Raw genomic sequence first — 13,557 nt, forward strand, 5'->3', positions numbered from 1 at the left:
AACATGGCTATCATATCACCCCTTGTAAGCCTATGCAGTGAATCCATATTTCCCATCTCCCCACTCCTTTGTTGTCTCTCGTGCTGAATTTTAGATTGTAAGCTCACTGGGGCAAAAATCTCTCATAATGCAGAATGCACCACATGTAGTGATAGTACTATATAAATAACGGGGGGGGGAATTGCCTGATAGGTGGGATATATGTAACACAACTGCATCACCACTCTTCTGTTTATAAATTCATAAACTGAATAATGCACAGAGCATTTCTGGTGTCATTTTATACATTTAAATGACCCACTTGCCTGATAGATTAAACGCTGCACTCCTGGGTGTAAATTGTCAGCACCCATCTCCCACCAAATTATCCCCTGTGGGGCTATTACTGTTTGTTAATCTTGTATTATTAAAGCAAAAGAGTGTTTTCTGAAAAATGCAGGCTGTGATTTTTTTTTTGCAACTCAAAGAGGAGCTGGATGACCAAAGGTCAGACTTAATAGAGAGGAATTTTCTTCTTGAATAATCCAAAGAGTTGAACTGTTTCTCTTTCAATCCCCATAGCACACACAAAAAACCTTTTTTTAAAAGGAAGGCTTTCCCTGTAATAATTGCTTGTCATTTGATGCACTGTGACTGCTCCCCTCCCCTTCCTGGGGTTGTAGACAGTTCTAGCCCTACCTAGAGTAGACCCACCGAAGTTACTGGATGTGACTAGCTGAGTCTTGTTCATTTCAATGGGTCTGCTTTGAACACAATTGAGCTGAGTGCAATCCTTTTGTCTTCAGCGTCGATTTGCTTAGCTTACTCATATCAACATGCTTGTTTTAGCTTTAAAGGGCTTTATTGCTCTGTGCACACCACATCCGCAGAGGAACCAGCTGCATTTCATTCTGCCTCCTGCATCTTCAGCAAAATTGCCAGCTAAATTGAGACCCCTGGATCTTCCTCTCTGATGGTTTGTGATGGAACGCTATATTGGAAGAGCACAGCATGGCTTCTCTCCCTTCCCCACCCAGCAAAAAAATAGTTACAGCATATATTTTCATCCAGGTGTTTTTAAGCTGATCAATTTTTCACACCAAGTTACTGGGGACAAAGTATCACGTGATTATTCTAGGCCAGGGGTGGCCAACTCCCAAGAGGCTGTGATCTACTAGAGTTAAAAACTGGCAATGATCTACCCCCTTTTGCGGGGGTTCAGGTCAAAGTTGTTGAGCTTTCTTTAGGGAAATCCCCATTTTGGGGGGGGGTGCAGGGCAAAAATGTTGATCTTTCTTTAGGGGAGACAAAGTTGTAGAGATTCTTTGGGGGGAGCCAGTGATCTACCAGTGATCTACCACAGATGTTCAGTGATCTACCTGTTGGATGTGCCTGTTCAAGGCTAAGCAAGTGATTCTGGGTGGATTCTGTTTATAATATATTTAGAGACATTTCTGAACTGTTTAATATTTATAATCTGGGCATTATTAGTGACCCGCTTGCTGGAGATTGAGTGAGAGAGGCCCCATAAGACTCTCAGAGGCTACTAGCCACGATCTGAGACATAGATTTACTAAGGGCCAAGTCTCATCAATGTGTGCTTGTGAAATTAAAACATCTGAAGCTCTACACCATGTTATGTTTATCTGCCCTATGTACAGTTCGGCTCGTGCTAGTATACTAAACTCCATAATCCAGCCTATGGCTGACAAACCAGTTGACCTACAGCTTGCCTGGGTTCTTCAAGAAGTGGATCCTTATATTACTCTACAGGTTGCTAAATTCCTAACAGCCATCCTCTCGTACAAGAGACGGAATGGAATGTTAGCTAATTATTGATAGTTATAAGAATTTTCTATAGTGACATCAGATATTGATTTTAGCGTAGTGCCTAAATTTTTAATCTTAATCTTAAACTTTTCTTTTTGAATTGTTAATATTTGTCCTTGTGAGCTGTCAATTGTGTTATATTATTTGTGGCTTGTACGAGTCCGCTGTTTTATTTGTTTTGTTGTGTTGTGTTGTGTTGTGTTTTATGATGGGCGTAAAGCCGAATAAACATCTTTGGTTTGGCTACTAGCCACGATGGCTGTGCTTTGCCTCCACGGTCGGAGGCATCAGTGCTTCTGAATACCAGTTGCTGGAAGCTACAGGAGGGGAGAGGGCTCTTGTTTATGGGTCCTGCATGCGGGTTTCCCACAGCTATCTGGGTGGCCACTGTGGGACTGGATGCCCAACTAGCCTGATCCAACAGTCTCTTTTTATGTTCTCAGATGCTTAAGGATGCCACCTGAAGCATGTGCAAAGGAGCTGAGAAGTCAGCTTTTGATTAATGAGGGAGGCAGTTCAGTGGCCTGACTTCCTGTAAAGGAAGCTTCCTCCGTTTCAGTTGAGGTCCGCATGGCTGAGAGCCAGTCCTATGCAAGTTTACTCATGAGGAATTCCACTGGCCTAAGTCAGAGCCGTCTGCTCCATCTGGGCTGTGTAAAAGGGACTTGTCTCTCAAGCGGTTTGCATGCTTCCATATGCAAACAAATTCCACCTGCAATAAGCAGCTGGCAGACGGAAATAAAATATTTAGTATTTTGCATATTGGTTGGATATCTTGCAGGCTTTACCACGAAAAGGCAACAGAGACTTATTTCATTTATTTTCTCACATTTATCTTCCTGCTTTTTGTTTGTTTGTTTGTGGAACCCATGGTGGTCTGCCATGAAACTGTGGTAGATCAGTCCATTAGTTTAGCTTTTAGGTATTTACATCCCTGCTATTTATTTATTGCCCGATTAATTCAAAATCTTCCCAAATTCAGTCTCTTTTCTCTCGATCCATTTCATTTGCCATCAGAATCCTCCCCAGATCCATAGGTTGTCTCCAACAGACTTCTACTCAGAGTAGACACATTTAAATTAATGAACCAAATTGTCCGTGTCTATTGATTTCAATGGGTTTACTCTGAGTAGGACTAGAATAGGCTACAACCCCATCTCTCTTCAGTTGACACTTCCCCATTTTATTTATAACTGCTAAATCATCCCTCAATTAATTGCACCAAATGAGACTCCTATAGAGTGGCAACCCTTATAATCACATCGCTTTCATTACCTAACAGAAATTGCTATTTTGTTTTATTTTCCACTTATGGCTAGTATTTTGATTCATAAGAGTACAGAATGGCCACTGCCAAGAAGCTTTAGAAATCTTCCCACATAGCAGGCTCATCTCACACAGCCTTCTATAAGAACATCCTGTGTTTTTCAGCCTCATTTATGTGATAAACCACAAACTCTCCACCTCCGACTCTGTCCAGCATCGAAGCTACATGTTAGCAGTGAAACTACATTGTAGGGTTGTTCCTTTGTGCTTTACAGTATGTAACATACGCCGTTTGCTCTCATCTCAGTGGCATTTTGTTACTACTATGTGCCCCCCTGCAATTATAGTCTTAACTACAGATGCAGTTATTGATTGATATATGGCTATGTTATGTTGTTGTTTACTTGTTTAGTCATGTCCAACTCTTCGTGACCCCATGGACCAGAGCATGCCAGGCACTCCTGTCTTCCACCGCCTCCCGCAGTTTGGTCAGACTCATGTTGGTAGCTTCGAGAACACTGTCCAACCATCTTGTCCTCTGTTGTCTCCTTCTCCTTGTGCCCTCAATCTTTCCCAGCATCAGGGTCTTTTCCAGGGAGTCTTCTCTTCTCATGAGGTGGCCAAAGTATTGGAGCCTCAGCTTCACAATCTGTCCTTCCAGTGAGCACTCAAGGCTGATTTCCTTCAGAATGGATAGGTTTGATCTTCTTGCAGTCCATGGGACTCCCAAGAGTCTCATCCAGCACCATAATTCAAAAGCATTCGGTGATCAGCCTTCTTTATGGTCCAACTCTCACTTCCATACATCACTACTGGGAAAACCATAGCTTTAACTATATGGACCAGTGCTTTTTTTAACTTCATGGTGAGTACCGGCACCTTTTTATCCTAGAAAAAGAAGCACTGGTTATAAGTGAGCAGTAAACTATTTGGCTAATTTCCAGTTATAAATCTGGGGGAGCAGAGGAACTGCAGAACAATCCCTGTTGGTGGTAGAAATGACATTTCTAGGCTTTTATATTATTCATTTCACTTACACTTTTTACGAAGCCTCCCAAAGAGATTTCCCAATAGACAGACATGAAAACAATTTGAAATCCACTGCAGATAACGGACCGGGATTAAAGAACTCCACTTTGAAGGCTCGTTAAAAAAGGCAAGTCTTCAACAAATGCTGAAAACACAGGAGAGATGGTGCCTGTCTGATATGTAATGGGGAGGGAGTTCCAAAGTCTAGGTGCCACCACACTAAAGACTGGCTTTTGACATTGTGTTGAATGGACCTCCTGATGAGATCGTATCTGCGGGAGGCCCTCACCTGCGGAGCGCGGTGATCATTTTGGAATACAAGAGATGGAACTCTCTTTTAGGTGTCTACATGGACACATACTCTGGGAGCCAGGATCGACTGCACTCACTTGCTCAGGTTGCTGCTGCAAGGAAGAATAATTGCTTGCTTGTGCGAAGCAGCACACTCGATCTTTCCCAACTGCAAATGGCCAGTGGGCCGCCAGGCAAGCACATCATCTAAGCCTAACCCAGCACAAACCTAGGCATGAAGTGAAACCTGATGGGACAATGGCTGCTGCTCTTTTGCAATTCTCTGCTCCATCACTAGCTCCTCCTCCTGGGCCTTTTCATCTCCTGGCCATCCTCAGTGATGCGTAGCTAGTTCTGCCACTTTCATTAACACCAGCAGGGAGGAAGCACCAGCACAGCAGTCAGACATCGTTCTCCCACCACCACATACACACACCGAAAGAGCAAAATCTACCCCACTGTGACAGATTATGGGCTTTGGTCACCTTTAGACTGTTGCAATTTTGCAGGAGGGATTCAGTCACATACAGGAAAGTTTAGGTTTCCTCTGTTAAAGTGGATTAAAGCGCCCTGGGCATGACAAATCCACGTCTTATATCTTAAAAAAAACAACCCAGATTCTTTGCAGTTAGGAAGACGACAGGGAAATGCAGTAAAACGTGTTGGATAATGACAGATTGACGGAAAGTTGCATAAACAAACAATGAAAGATGAATGTTCATAAAATAGCGGATTTTTTTGCAGGCAGGACAAAATCGCAACCCAGATATTTGGGCATTCTGGTCTCATGCAAGGGAAGGATGCAAGTTGCAGCGTATCTTAGTGAGGTGGGGGCCAGTGTGGCAGAGCCATGTCTGTCAAGGTCATGTTTTAGTAGGTAACAGGAAGCTAAGGTTGGATAAAGTGAAGTCTCCATTGGCAACATCCAGAGCCAGCAGGTAGAAGAGCAGGAATAGGCTAAACTAGGCAGAGCCGATCAGGACCTTGGACAGCTCACTGCTGAAGGAAGACCTGTTGTTTCAGCAAGATGCAAAGCCTTTCTGAGACTTGGAAAATTTGGCCAGGCTGTTAAATGGTACAGCCAGTTGCGGACGGATCCATTCCGGAGCTCCGTTCGGATTCCGAGGTTTCTGCAACCGGAGGGACCGCTTCTGCGCATGCGCGTGCAGCAAAACACTTCCGGGTTTGCCATTTTTGCAACCCGAAGTTTACGTTACCCGAGGGTAACATAAGCCAAGGTGCTACTAGATTGGCTTTGGCTCAGTACCTGCTAGAATGGTACTTGGGATTTTAAAGATCCTTTGTCTTATTCTTTTTATTCTTTTGTGTTTTGTAATGTTGTATTTAAATGTTGTAAGCTGCCTGGGTGAAAGGTGGGATATAAATACATTAAAGAATAATAAGTACAGTAGTACCTTGGATCCCAAACGCCTTGTGACTTGAATGTTTTGGCTCCTGAACACCGCAAACCCAGAAGTGAGCGTTCCAGTTTGTGAACGTTCTTTGGAACCCGAACGTCTGGTGCAGCTTCCGCAGCTTCCATGGCTTCTGATTGAGTGCAGGAAGCTCCTGCAGCCAATCAGAAGCCGTGCCTTGGTTGCGGAATGTTTTCGGAAGTCGAATGAACTTCCGGAATGGATTCCATTCGACAACCAAGGTACGACTGTAATCATAATTGAAATATAACTAATAATGATCAGAAGAAAGCAATATGTTTTGGTCAGGGTCATCTTCCGAGCTATTTTTGGGCTGTGGGGGGTTTCAGAGCTTCCATAAACGTGGAGGGGGCTCGAAACCATGTGTAACACTTTGTGCACCTTGATTTTCTTTTTTAGAAAATCAATAAATACCAAGCCCAGTTGGCTCTTTAGTTGTACTTTTTAAAATCATGTTATCGTAACTTTTAGTGTAATTATTGTAGCAGTCTCCTCTTGATTTCCCCATGAAAGCAACCTGCCTGAAGTGCTAGCTGTGATGGACTGCAATTGACAAAGTCAGCCACAAATGGGCTGAGGTGCCAATATCAGTTGGAAGAGCTGAGCTGTGCTTAAATGAAGCATGGTGATTATTTTCACAGCAGTGAGTAGAAGAATAATTTTGTGGGGGGGGGAGGTAGTTACGTGGACTCCTATGTCATTGCTGTCTAAGGAGATGGACTAAATTCACAATCGCTCCTGTAATATAGTAGATTAAAATTCTGGGAATAGTTAAGCTGCTCAAAGGTCAGCATGCCAAAAAATAAATGGACTGTTGGTGAAGATCACAGTCACTTAAGAATTTTAGCATAAGAATTGGTTGCTGCTTACCTTTTGTAGTTGCATTTCCACCGTGTTTACCTCACCGTGGAAAGCTTTGAGCGAGGCAAGCTGATACATTTAATTTGTGGGTCAACCTGTGTTTCCTTGCTGCAAAATGCTTTTAAAATAAGGGTTCTTGTACATTTGCCTAATTTGATCCAATCTGCTATTGTTACTGTACACAGTATATATAGGGGGGGGGGAATATGAGTTTGGTTTTTTTAAAGGTGCTAGGAAGCTGTGTTACACTGACTGAGACCATTGGTCCATCTGCTTCAGTATTATCGACATTGGCTCACCTTGTTTTCTGTGGTCAAGGAATGCTTATTGCACTCAGCTATGGACTTTGCCTATGTGAGTGGTGCCCAGGAACATGTATCTGAAGAAAGCTCATACCAAAATAAAAACTTAGTTGGTCTTTAAGGTGCTGCTGGAAGGATTTTTTTTATTTTGTGCCCAGGAACAGTTCACCAACACATTTTATGTATTTACAGGTGACTCCCCACTTATGCGGGGTTACATTCTGGACTACAACACAGGCCTCAGTTACGAACACATAAAGGTTATACACATTACATTCTGGTTACATTCTGGGGCCCCATGCACATAAGTGCAATCGCATAAAGTGGGGAGCACCCTCCAAACACCCTTTAAACGCCCTCTCTGTCACTTTGCCTTACCATCTATACCAAAAATACTGTATCCGAAAATGTCCACAACTGGAATTGAAGCTCTGGGCCTGGCAGGAGGCTGGAGGATGCTCAGGAAATCAGCAGCAGCAGCTACGCTACCCCGTGTGACAGCTGTTAGGTGGGGAGGCTGAGCAGCACAAACAAATCCCACTCCAGTCTCTTTGGAGCTTCCTCCACCCTCACTGATGTCCTCATCGGGCTCTGGGGAGGGTTTCCTCACGAGCCACAAGGACTCTCCCGCTCTCTCCCACCATTTCCGGGTTTGAACTGAATTATCTAATTATCTAATTATTTTCCGGCGCCCCGCATGTATGTGGCTGTGTGCAAGTAGAACAAGTGTAAATGGGGGGGGGGCTGTATTTATTTTGATCTATATCTGGCATTTTGATCAAGAAAAGATTGCCTCACAGACTCACACGCATATTTGCTGGGTTTTTTTAAATGTTTTTCTTTATTTTATTTTTTGACAAAGTAAAATCATAAATAAATAAGAATAAAAATCTGCACCCCACCACCGAGAACATTACATTGTAACTATCAAACCTCCCAAAATTTCAACACCTCTTGCAATGGTTTGACCCCTTTCCATTTTAACAGTGCAAATTCTACAGACACCCTCCATATCTCCTCAAAATCATTTCTCCTGCATATTCCCTGTCTTACCTTAATGGCACATGCTAATTTATCATTAATAGCTATATCCCACGCCTCTTTATACCATTCTTCCATTTTATATTCTGCTTACCCCTTCCACTTCCTAGCTATAATATTTTGTGCAGCTGTCAATAAATTTGTGAGCAAGTCCTTTATAGCCTGTGAACCTTCCACCCCATCGTGAAGTGATAATAATGCTACCTCTGGACTTTTAGTCAGCTTTAACCCAGTGACCAGGAGGCTTTTGCAAAAACGGAAGAAAAGATGAGACCTTCAACAAAATGTTGCAGCATGAAGTGCTCTTGTTCCGTGTGCCAGCCCAGCCTGCCCTCTTCCGAGCCCTGAACAATAGCCCCCCACACTGCAACATTTTGTATAATTCTAAAGCTGACATGTAAATTTTCTCCACTGCTTCTCATCTTTTCCTTTTTCTGGAAGGACATTTCTATCCCACTTGAAGCATAAGAAACCTCCCTTGATGGCATTTTTTTTGTTCTAGGATATCCCCTCTTGTTTCGCATCTCACAGTGATAAATCAGCTTGTTTAAAGCAACAACTTCATATTATACTGCAGTTTGGCACATCCTAATCATTTGCTTGTATGGGAGTCGGGCAGCCACTTCACGTTAGTTTTCTCTGCTCAGGAAATGCTGAATGCAGGGAGAGGCACTCTCATCAGGCAGTCCACTGACACACCCAGGGGCATACCCAGGATCAAAACTAGGGGGGCAAGGGGCAGGGCCAAGGCACGGGAGGGGCCACAAAGTGGGAATATGGGCGGGGCTACAGAGAAAGATGCTGATGATGATGTAAGAATAAAAATGAAAATAATAAAAATAACTTCTCGCTGCACCTGGCTCTCCTTCTAGATCCCCTCCTCCTCCCTGCCCGGCGCCTTCCTCCTCGAGAGGAAGCCCTCCTGGGGGCGGGGGGCGGCCTTCTCCGCCGACAGAGACGGCCTGGAAGTGAGCGCTGAGGTGGCAGAGGCAGAGGCGGCTGGCAGGCCGCTCTCCCTTCTCCCTCCGCTGGGGCGTCCTCTTCCGTCGGCCCAGGCATGTGGCGTCGGCCCAGGCATGAGCGACGTGGTGGAGCGGACGCTGAGCGCCTTGCCTGGCTTGCTGGGGCACCATGAGCCGGGGGCTGGGCTGGGTGACAGCAGGGGACCCGGCCGGAGCTCGGCCACCTCTCAGGAAGCTGGAGGGCGCGGCGCGGCGGGCGGGAACGCCAAACTCACGCTCCGCTGGGCTGTGCTCCGCCTCTGCCCACCAGCCCCACCGGCAGCACCACTCTCGCCCACGGCTGTGCCGGCCCTGCTTCTAGGGGGGCAGCTGCCCCCCCTGCCCCACGCTGGGTATGCCCATGGACACACCACCTGCAGTCTGAAGGGAGGCAGCTGAGGCACAGCTATACTCACCTCCAGGAAAACTAGGTCAAAGTCAGAACAAAAACAAAGCACCACTGGGTATCTCCTTCTAGGCCAGAGGTGGGGAACCTGTGGCCCTCCAGATGTTTCTGAACTACACTTCCCATCAGCCCCAGCAAGGATGGCCAAGGGGCAAGGATGACGGAAGTCATCGTTCAGCCATAGCTGGAGGGCTGAAGCTTCCCCACACCTGTTCTAGACCGACAAGGGAAAAGGCCAAGGAGGCTCACAAAGTTGTAGTGTAGGTAGCCATGGCAGTGTGATCTGGTCCAGGGGTGAAGGAGGTGGATTGGGTGCTACTGGTAGATTTGCAGTAAGAACATAAGAAGATATCCAAAAACTCATCTAGTCCAGCATCCTGTTCTCACAGCCAGGTGCCTATGGGAAGCTTGCACACAGGATCCAAGCACAGCAACATAGCCTCCTCTAGTGATCCCCAATGACTGGTATTCTTAGGCCTATTGCCTCCAGAAATGGAGGCAGAACATAACCATTGTGGCTAGTAGTCACTGATAGCCTTCATTGTTGGCAAAGGTGTCCCATTTATAAAACAACAGCAACACCTAAAAAAGTTCTCCACTCCACCACCACCCTAAACTAGTTTGAATGCTATGAGGAAAACCAAGAGTGGATTTTTGTGTAAAAGGACTTGTGGTCCTGGTTCAGGTATTGGTTACAAGTTTCCACACACAGCATGTGCTCAGAGAGATACTTACTCTTAACGGGAAGCCACCTACCCGAGCCAATAATTTCCTCTAGTCACTGGACCTCAGGGTCCCAGTTCAAACAAACAAATAAACAGCATAGCTTCCATAAGTCTCAGCACCCCTCGTGTAGCATTTGACCAGGGAGATCCTGGTTTTGAATTCCCACTCAGCCATATGAAGTGCAGCTGGGTGAACTTGGCGCAAGCAGTTATCTCCCCGTCTGATCCGCCTTATAGGGTTGTTGTGAGGATAAAAGGTAGGAAGCCATGTACCTTGCCTTGAACTCCTTTGCAGAAAAGGGAGGGCATAACTGAAATATGCATTGTTTTTATTTATAGTCCGCCTTGCATCTAGAGAACGTTGTGTGGCATGTATGGTTTGCACATGTGGCTTTTAACCACATGCCAGTCTTGTGAGGTAGGTCAGGCTGAGGTCACCCAGTGAGCATTGCAGCTGATGCAAAGAATTGAACTTCAGTCTCCCTAGTCCAGGCATAGGCAACCTTGGCTCTCCAGATGTTTTGGAACTACAACTCCCATGATCCCTGACCACTGGCCCTGTTAGCTAGGGATCATGGGAGTTGTAGTTCCAAAACATCTGGAGAGCCAAGGTTGCCTATGCCTGCCCTAGTCTGACCCTCTCCAGCAGCTACATCAGGGAGTAGGAACCTAAGGCCCTCTAGATGTTGTTAAGCTCCAGCTCCTGTCAGCCGCAGCCAGCATGCCTAGTGGTCAGGGCTAATATAAGCTGCATTCCAAGAGTTTCTGGAGAGGGCTAAAGGCTCCGCCGTGCTAGCTGCTTGACAGCCTTTCTTCTCCCTTAGAATGATCTGTGGGAAACAGGCGTCATATTTGCAGTGGTTTCTTTCCCCCTGAGATGAGAGGGTACTTGTCCATTCAGGACCGGTTCCACTTTGCTAAAACTCTAGCCAATACCTACCTGCCCCCACAGAGACCAGCAGAAACTGCAGGAAGAATCTGTCAACTGATGCATTATAAATGGCTCCTCTTTCTGTACTTGCGTCCTCTGCAGCAGGCACGGCCAAGGTCAGTTAAACACTGGATTTATTAGCAAATGGATTAGCACTTCGAGAGAATAGTCTGCCAGTGTCGCCTCTGCTGACCACAGCAAGCTGGGGTGAAGGCAGCCTGGCTCCTCTCCTTGTGTGGAAGCAGGGTCTTTAGCGAGAGGCAGGGGTTTTGTTTTTTAAAAAGCCCTCTGTGTTCCTGGCCACTTTATAAAGAAGGAGAGGAGAGGTTTCTGCCCCAAAGGCTGGTTCCTTAAGGCACATGGAGAACTGCTCAATCTGCCCTCAGCCAGCTCCTCTTCTCCCTACCTTCCACATTATAACAAGTCTGGGGACTGGCACTGCCTACGAGCACCTTAGTCTCCAGGTAGAACTCAGCAGGGAGGAGGAGGGACTTAGAAATAACTGGTTCCGCCTGTCATTGGCTCTGGCTCTTAATCGGCTCCCTGCCTTCTGCCCAATGGGCACCAGACGGCACTCCCCAAGAGGTTTGCCGCCTAAGAAGAGATGCTCTGTAGACAGTAGAGGAAGGGAAATGGAAATGAAGGCAGGGTTTAAATGATTAGTTGAAATATTACTTGGCGCAGTCGTTACGGTGCTGGATTGGGACCTGGGAGACCAGGGTTCAAATCCCCATTGAGCCACGAAGCCCCTTGAGTGACTTAGGGGCAGTCACCTACCGGTGAGGTTAAAATGGGGAGGGAGAGAAGTGTACACACCACCTTGTGCTCTTTGGAGAAAAAAGGTGGGATGCAGATGTACTGTAATTTATAGAATTGTAGAGTTCGAAGGGACCCGGAGGATCATCTAGTCCAAACCCCTGCAATGCAGGAATATGCAGCTGTCCCTTGCGGGGATCGAATCTGCAACTTTGGTATTGTTGTTGTTGTTATTATTATTATTATTATTATTATTATTATTATTATTATTATTACCCCACCCATCAGCCACTCTGGGTGGCTTCCAACAAAATATTAAAATACGGTAGTCCATCAAACATTAAAAGCTTCCCTAAACAGGGCTGCCTTCAGATGTTTTCTAAAAGTCTGGTAGTTGTTGTTCACTTTGACATCTGGTGGGAGGGCGTTCCACAGGGTGGGTGCCACTACCGAGAAGGCCCTCTGCCTGGTTCCCTGTAATTTGGCTTCTCGCAGTGAGGATACCACCAGAAGGCCCTCGGCGCTGGACCTCGGTGTCCGGGTAGAACAATGGGGGTGGATATGCTCCTCCAGCACCACGCTCTAACCGACTAAGCTATATGCAATAATAGCTATCATCATCATCATCATTGTTACTTTTTTAATTTGTTAGTTGCTTTTCTTACAAAGTAACTCAAAGCAACTTACATTGGAGCCAACTGAAAGTAACAATAAAAGCCTTAAAGTACAGCAGTACTGGGATCCAGGTGGTGCTGTGGGTTAAACCACTGAGCCTAGGGCTTGCTGATCAGAAGGTCAGCGGTTCGAATCCCTGTGACGGGGTGAGCTCCCATTGCTCGGTCCCAGCTCCTGCCAACCTAGCAGTTCGAAAGCACGTCAAAATGCAAGTAGATAAATAGGAACCGCTACAGCGGGAAGGTAAACGGCGTTTCCATGTGCTGCTCTGGTTCACCAGAAGCGGCTTTGTCATGCTGGCCACATGACCTGGAAGCTATACGCCAGCTCCCTCAGCCAATAATGTGAGATAAGCACGCAACCCCAGAGTCGGTCACGACTGGACCTAATGGTCAGGGGTCCCTTTACCTTTACCTTACAGCAGTACTAGTGAAGGGCTTAAAGCTAAACAAACGGAAGACAAAAAACAAAAACAGAAAACAAAAAAAGGTAGGGCTACAAGTCCTACCCCACTAAAAGAGGTCACAGTGCCACCCTTCAAATTAAGAGTTAAAAGCCCAGGAAATAAGAAAAATCTGCCTGGCGCTTAAAGCAAAGAACAAGGGTTGCATGTAACCAAGTTCTACTCAGTTAATGGGCCTGTGTCGTGTTATTTAATTTCAGTGGGTCCGCTCTGAATATGACTAACATGTGGTTTACACATACTTAGGCTTAGTTAGAGCAGCATCGCTAGCAGATTGTTCTCAGGAGATCTGAGAACATTTGCAGCCAGCATTGCAAGCCAACAGGCACCGTAAGGTGTCCTTGTCCATGCCAGCTATTCCTTCTCTGTGGTCTCCCACCATTTCCTTACCAAAGGAGATTGCCCTGCATTATCCTTCAATCTGTGACTGCAGAAATGTGTACTACATCCCCTTCAGATGTGGCTGAACACCACCTTCCATCATCTCTATCCATTGGTCATGCTGGCTGGGGTTGATGGGCCTTGGAGTCGAACATATGGAGAGGGTCACAGGTTCCACACATCC

General features: G+C 45.9%; 1 protein-coding gene across 1 annotated transcript in view; it reads left to right on the forward strand.

Annotated features, from left to right (window-relative positions):
* The window catches only part of CPPED1 (calcineurin like phosphoesterase domain containing 1), a 68,407-nt gene that overhangs the window by 28,016 nt on the left and 26,834 nt on the right, over positions 1 to 13,557 (forward strand). The gene's annotated exons all lie outside the window — the stretch shown is intronic.

This window comes from Zootoca vivipara, chromosome 14 (genome assembly GCF_963506605.1).
Source record: "Zootoca vivipara chromosome 14, rZooViv1.1, whole genome shotgun sequence".
NCBI classification, from domain to species: Eukaryota; Metazoa; Chordata; class Lepidosauria; order Squamata; family Lacertidae; genus Zootoca; species Zootoca vivipara.